This window comes from Ylistrum balloti, unplaced genomic scaffold (assembly GCF_031769215.1).
Source record: "Ylistrum balloti isolate Yb309-2 unplaced genomic scaffold, AGI_CSIRO_Ybal_v1 Utg370176, whole genome shotgun sequence".
Classification (NCBI taxonomy): Eukaryota; Metazoa; Mollusca; class Bivalvia; order Pectinida; family Pectinidae; genus Ylistrum; species Ylistrum balloti.
Window position 1 is genome coordinate 173,835 of NW_026782164.1, and position 6,730 is coordinate 180,564.

Below are 6,730 nucleotides of genomic sequence, written 5' to 3' on the forward strand. Positions count from 1 at the left end.
TGACCGGTCGGACACGGATTGTGTGGCAGCATATAAAACCAAATACGGATCTGTGGTAATTAGCGGCGTAATTAGGTCAACGCATCATAATAGGAATTATTTCTAAATCATTCAATGTAAATAAAGATAATGAATTAAAGATAAATATATTTCACTTGAAAAATATGCTTTATAGGTACTTGTTTTTATTTTCTTCCATAGTTTTAGAGGAACTTGAGAATTGAGAAATAGGTTATTACAAACTTCTTTTGACACAAATCACTATTTTCTCTCAGGCAAACACTCGTCGTAAGTTTGGTTGGAGACGCTCTTTGTCCTTCCCTTCGTCACTGCCGAAGACATCTGTTGATCCTCCTGTGGTATGAATTTCAATAAATCTTTAACTATTTATCATCTGAGTTGTTAAGTTTCCTAAAAAATAGTGAGACATTTTATCAGTATGTACATATCGTGACATGACATAATTGCTGTTGAATTCAAACATGAAAAACTTGTAAAATCAAGTTTTTACTATGCATTTAATATACCAACGTTTCCATAGACATAAGGCAAAGTTTTTTCTACCTTTGGAAAACGTTTATTTATTTGTTTATTCAGTCCATCAAATGAAGCGCAGAAAACTTCAAATTATGTTTTAGTGACGAAAAAACCTCCCTTTTCTAAAAATTGTGGAAGTCAGTCAGTCTGGCAACGGTTGGCGTCTATGTGAAGTAACTATGGCAACAACATTAAACTATTCATATCTGAACAATTTTGTTATATGAAAAACATTGACGTGAAAAATTATCATTAGAGTAAAAGACTTTAAAATGTAGGAACTACAATAGTGTCGGTATCACCAGCACTTACTTTTAAAGCATGTTTAAGTGTTTCATGTACTGTATTAATATAATTTTTTGATTGAGGTAAGTAATTACATTTTCTTCATTTTACAGTCTGTGGGAGCTGGTGCCACCCGTTCTGGTTAGCGGTAACGATGAGACCTGGATAACATACATTTGTATATTGCTGCTTTATTTTATATCTTCTGAGATCTTACCACGATCTGAATAAATCACTGTAAACAGACATTGCCGTTGTTCTTATTTAGTGACAAGTGAAATACATTATGGTACACAAGGACAGAACTTTTAGTGGATAAACTTGACTGAGGACGGACCAAGTTTAAATTTGTTATGTCTTCTCATTTTCGGCCCAAGCTGACATTTGAAAATGCGTGACAATCGATGTGTTCCCACCATTACAGAGAAACAATGCAAGATATACAAAAATAGAATGAAAAAAAAAAAGAAAAAAAAGGCCTCCTCCCAACCCATAGTTATCATAAATTATTTGGAATATCTGAATTCATAATAATGAGAAATTTTATATTTCAACTAATGAGAATGCGAGTGATTTCACCAACATATAGCACGGGAAGAGTTTCCATCATTTCATACTTTAAAAATGCCAAGATCTGTATTATAAACTGAGATAAAGGACAATGAATACAGAAATGTCAGTTTAATAGATTTGTTGAATGACTTTTCTCTCATTAAGCGGGCTTAACGACAAAGTTCCTAGCTATTCCTGCAAGTGAAAACAGCCACCTTGTTCATAAAAACATATTGATTGGATTGATTGGAGTTTGTCCAAATTTGGTCTGAAGCATTCTTAGGTGAAAAGGAATCTGATTTATATTAACTTTCAGTTTCGGCCCCCTTTGATAGGAGGGGCGGGGCCCATTATGGGAATTAATCCGAATTCTTAAAAATCATTCTTCTTCTGTAGGCGTATCTGGATGTTATCCCCGTTTGGCGTAAAGCTTGCGTGGGTGAAGGGAGATCAATTTTGAATAAACGCTGAATCTCAGCCCCCAAGGTCGGGAGGGATGGGATGGGTCTGGGGGTTTGGTGCCAAATAGGGAAGATAGTATGTTTTTTTTAAAAATCATTCTTCTGTTGGAACTGAAGACATCATTGATGAAGAGAACTTTGTTTAGTATAATCAGTGCATATAACACCCTTTGAGAGGAATCGCGGACCTATTACGTGGAAATAGATACAAGTGTTTTAAAATACTTTTCCTTTAGTTTAGATAAATCAATTTCAGTAAAGTAAAAAAAGTGAACGATGAAAGTCCGATGGACCTGTTCTATTCACATCTACTCATCGTTTTCCGTTACATTTTACAATAGACATACTTTCAGTGTCATTCATGGTGTTAGATTATAAGTGCAAAAATAACTGTTCATCACAATTTTAACAGTAATATTGTATGATTTCACGTGGATGTATTCGCTAAAAACACCGCAATCAGGAAATGAAATAATTAATGTTGCTTAATCACAACAAACGTTCTAAAAGGACGCTGATAAATACGATAGCAAAAAACACTAGTATGTCAGCAATGCTTACTTGACAGTTAGTGTGCACTCAAGGATAAAATCTTCACGGGTCAACAAGAAATGTCAAAATTCATAGTAAATTTAATGTTTCCAGTGCAGTGAACTTCATTCTTTCGTGACGATTTTCATTATACAATGATTACAGGTTTTTCTTTTAATTTAAAAAAGTAGCAAATAGAGACAGACGAAGGTACATCTCTCAGTTACTGTAAATATTAATATTTTAGCGAGAACTTTAATGTAGCGATTTTCCAGCTAAATGATTGCCCTAATTTGAGATATCGTTGTTGGTAACACTGTATTTAACAATTAATATGGTTTCGAAAATTGTCATAATTGTGCTAATTTACTAAAGAGTGATAATACGCGAAACTTTGAAATCACTAAATTAATCACGTTTACAGTACGTTTACACAATGACAATCCAAAGCTGGTGGAGGGAATGTTCGACCCTGCAGCGCAAGGAAAAACTCGTGGACATAGTAAAACATTATTTAAAAAACATTGTCATTTGAATTTCAGAAAACGTTATTTTACTCAAAGAATAATCGATACTCAATGGGTAATTTCATCACTTAACATTCATGATTTTGAAAAACACCTAGACTATTTCTGGAAAGATCTTGAACTGAAGTACGATCATACAGCGTCATATATCTAGTCAAATATTATGTTTATGTTAATAATACATTGTATTGATGTGAATACAGAGGCAGAAATGCCTGCGTTCACTATTATCCTATTAAATCCTATTAAAAAACATATGCAATATTGTGGTAAACTAGCACTTTTACTGATGTTACTCGGATCAATTACCGTGACGAATGATGTTACGTACATACATCAATAGCACGGTGTATGTGATATCATGACAATATTTTATAACAAGAATCATTCTTCAACCAACAGCGGATATTATTTTATCGTTTCAACAACAACAATAATTTATGCATGATACTTATTAAGTGCTTATATTACTTTGGTGATATTACGAATGTACATGAAATAAATATGATAAACTTTACATGTAATAAATGATGATGTTACAAGGAACTTATAACCTAAGTCGTAATAACGACATAACTCGTAATAACGAGATAGCTTAAGTCGTGATAACGAATTAGCGTAATCCTTAATAACGTGACATCTTAGGTCGTAATAACGAAATATCTAAAGTCGTAATAACGAGATATCTAAAGTCGTAATAACGAGATAACATAACTCGTAATAACGACATAGCTTAACTCGTAATTATGAGATAACGTACTTAATATGTCGTTATAACGTAACCCGTAAAAATAAGATTAAAAAAAAAATTCTTATGGTACTCGGCGGCTTTCGTAGAAATATGTGTACATTAAGCCGAACACCGGAAAATGTCTGCAATGTTGGCCTGGATACCTAGTATGTAATACTTGTGTATTTGTGACAGTTGCTTCCGTGTTGGAAAGTTATGACAGCTCGTAATAACGACATAACTTGAGTCGTAATAACAAGATGATTTTTTATTTTTCTTACGATGCTAATCGGTTTCGTAGAAATACATGTACATTAAGCCGAATACTGGAAAATGTCTGCAATGTTGGCCTGGATATCTAGTCTGTAATACTTGTGTATTTGTGACAGACGCTTTCGTGTTGGAAAGTTATGACAACGTTTTCTGCTATATATCTATATAATTGATAAAGTACACACGTATATACTAAAATGTGAAGAAACATGGGCGTGGCTTGACCTAATATCGACCAATCATCTTACAAGTCACACGTCCGTTCGGTAGTGTTTATGTCTATAACATTTTGTAGGTGTAAGGCATGTATAATTTGCAAGTTTCATGCATATTTGTGGTCGCGTGATATATCTCATATCGTGAGAAGAATTTTTGTAAATGATATGACAGGTGTAAACATTGCATAATAAAACTGTGTAAAATTAATGATAAAGAATGTTGAATTTTATCAAAACCTTACATTTGAATATCAAATAAGTGGGGAAAAATACTTAATATTGACTACGTGCTCAGGTTGAAAAAGGATTTGTCCACTTCTGTATAGCTTTGGGACACGTAACAGGTATAAAAAAAAAAAAAAAACATCAACAACAACAACAACAACAGGGAAATGTGTCATATTTAATGTACGTACATCCAGTAACGCTATACCACACACTGAGGAATGATTTCTGGGCCGTCCTTATATTGTTTACAACATAGTCTGCTTTGATCAGGACAACACTTGGATACCGTATCAATCAATTTGGTAGTTTGTAAACAAACCATCTCCTTCGTTGAAATAGCGTACGTTATTGTCCACTGTAGTGAGTACATGCAGAAGTACAGAATATTTATAGTTGGTAATGTCAACAACCATGACTTAGGTGGATATGTTTGACTTTATCCCGGGGGATGCTTCACACGTGTCATTGACCTAATTACCTATAAATATGAGGTATAAGGCTTCAACAAAGCAGAAATAAAACAACATTTCATGAGGTAAAGAAGCTCATACGGAACAGTTATTTCCTTTGGTCCCAACAAATTCATACATAAATTACATTGAAACGTAATTCATTTACGATTCTACGTCTGTATTCCGCCGCATTTTAACACATCAACGTTTCGTAGGCAAATTCATATATAGAGCTAAATACGAGAAAGCTGTGAATGTCACCCTCCTAGAGTATTGTACAAAAGAAACACAAATAGATAGACTTTGTTACATAAAGTTAGAATCATATACAGGATATTTTAACAATGACATTAACTGCATCATCAGGTTGTTTCGTCATCGGTAACGCTAAAGGCCTATTCTGTCATTTCTTAGGATGGAAGCGACAAAATAAAAAGAAATGTTGAAACAATAATGAAAAACCAGATGGGGAGGTGCATTAGTAATCGATTAATTTCAATATTGCATGATAAAAAAGACCCACAAAAACAGAAAAATCTTTATAGTAAATATGTACATATCCTTAACCGTGTCACTATTGGCATGACTGTAGTAAAATGAGAAAGCTATTAATTATTTAGAATAACGATTAACTGTTTTTCTTTTCCCTTTATTTAAAGTGTGGAACGCACTCCATTTGGTAATTTGGCGAAACTTATGATTCGAAGTAATATGAAACAGTCTCGATTAGATTTTTGCAATCAAGCCTATACTATATCTATTTCTGAATTTATCTATTTTTATTAACATGATTTAGGAAAAACAGCATGCTGATGACGTGCTGTCCATGAGTCGATCTTGACACGATTCTTCGGTGTGCTTTGAAATTGGCAATAAAGTAAATTGAAAATTAACTCTCCGATCGCTGTAATACAGGTTTTTATATTTATTTATATAAACCGATGTTGATTTATAAGCCTTTACGATTTCATTGACTGATGTAAACCGGTTACAGAAAGCAAGGTGCATAATTTATGGCGAAAATAAGAGAAAATCGACATGACAACAAAACTACAGTAAATTCATAAAACAAAAATATCATAGTGCGAAAAATCAATTACAATAACAAAAAAAATTAACAACTTTATCAATACCAAGTGTCCAAAGAAAGCAAGTGTCTTCTGCTTCATTTACAGCATTCTGTTATGTAAATAATTGAGAAAACAAAGAAATGACATGTTCTCAATTATAATTCGATCTCTGCGTGATAAAAAAAAAAAATCCTGCAAGATGTTACGAAGAAGGTTGTGCAAAAAGTTTACAAAACTTGCATTTTCAAGAATGGTTTATCAATGAATATTTCATTTACGACAGAATTTTTCATAATTGCCTTACTAAATAAATTCTCTTAATTCTCATATTTGTTCCTATTTTGTTTCAGTCAGAGTTTTGTCATGTAACTTATTGAATTTAAAAAATATACGAAGAATAAAAATATCGCAACAACACAAAAATACCTTGAACTTTTCATTAACGGTTGGTTCAGCTCAGTTTGTATCGTTTCGTCAATATTCAAGACGAGATTAATATTTCGTGACAAAATGCGTCATTGTATCTGAAGTGGTAATTAAATCTGTATTTGTTTAACAATCCTGTTTTACAGGTGATGGATTCCATTCCAATCTCGTACAAAAACAAACCACAATTCCATGGCTAACGGACGTATGACTACTCGGTAGGCGTACACAACGCCAATAACAATTTAATGAATTACCCCCCGGGGCAATTTGTCCAGAGAATGACCAGGAAACACGTTCGGCACAGGTACGCACATCACTGATGCTATTTCACTGTGGTTTATACCTGAAGGCATGTGTAAGACTGGATGTGTATCGTGTCGTCAGGATAATGGAATTCAATTATACATCCCAATCACTAAACAAAGGTAATCCAACGC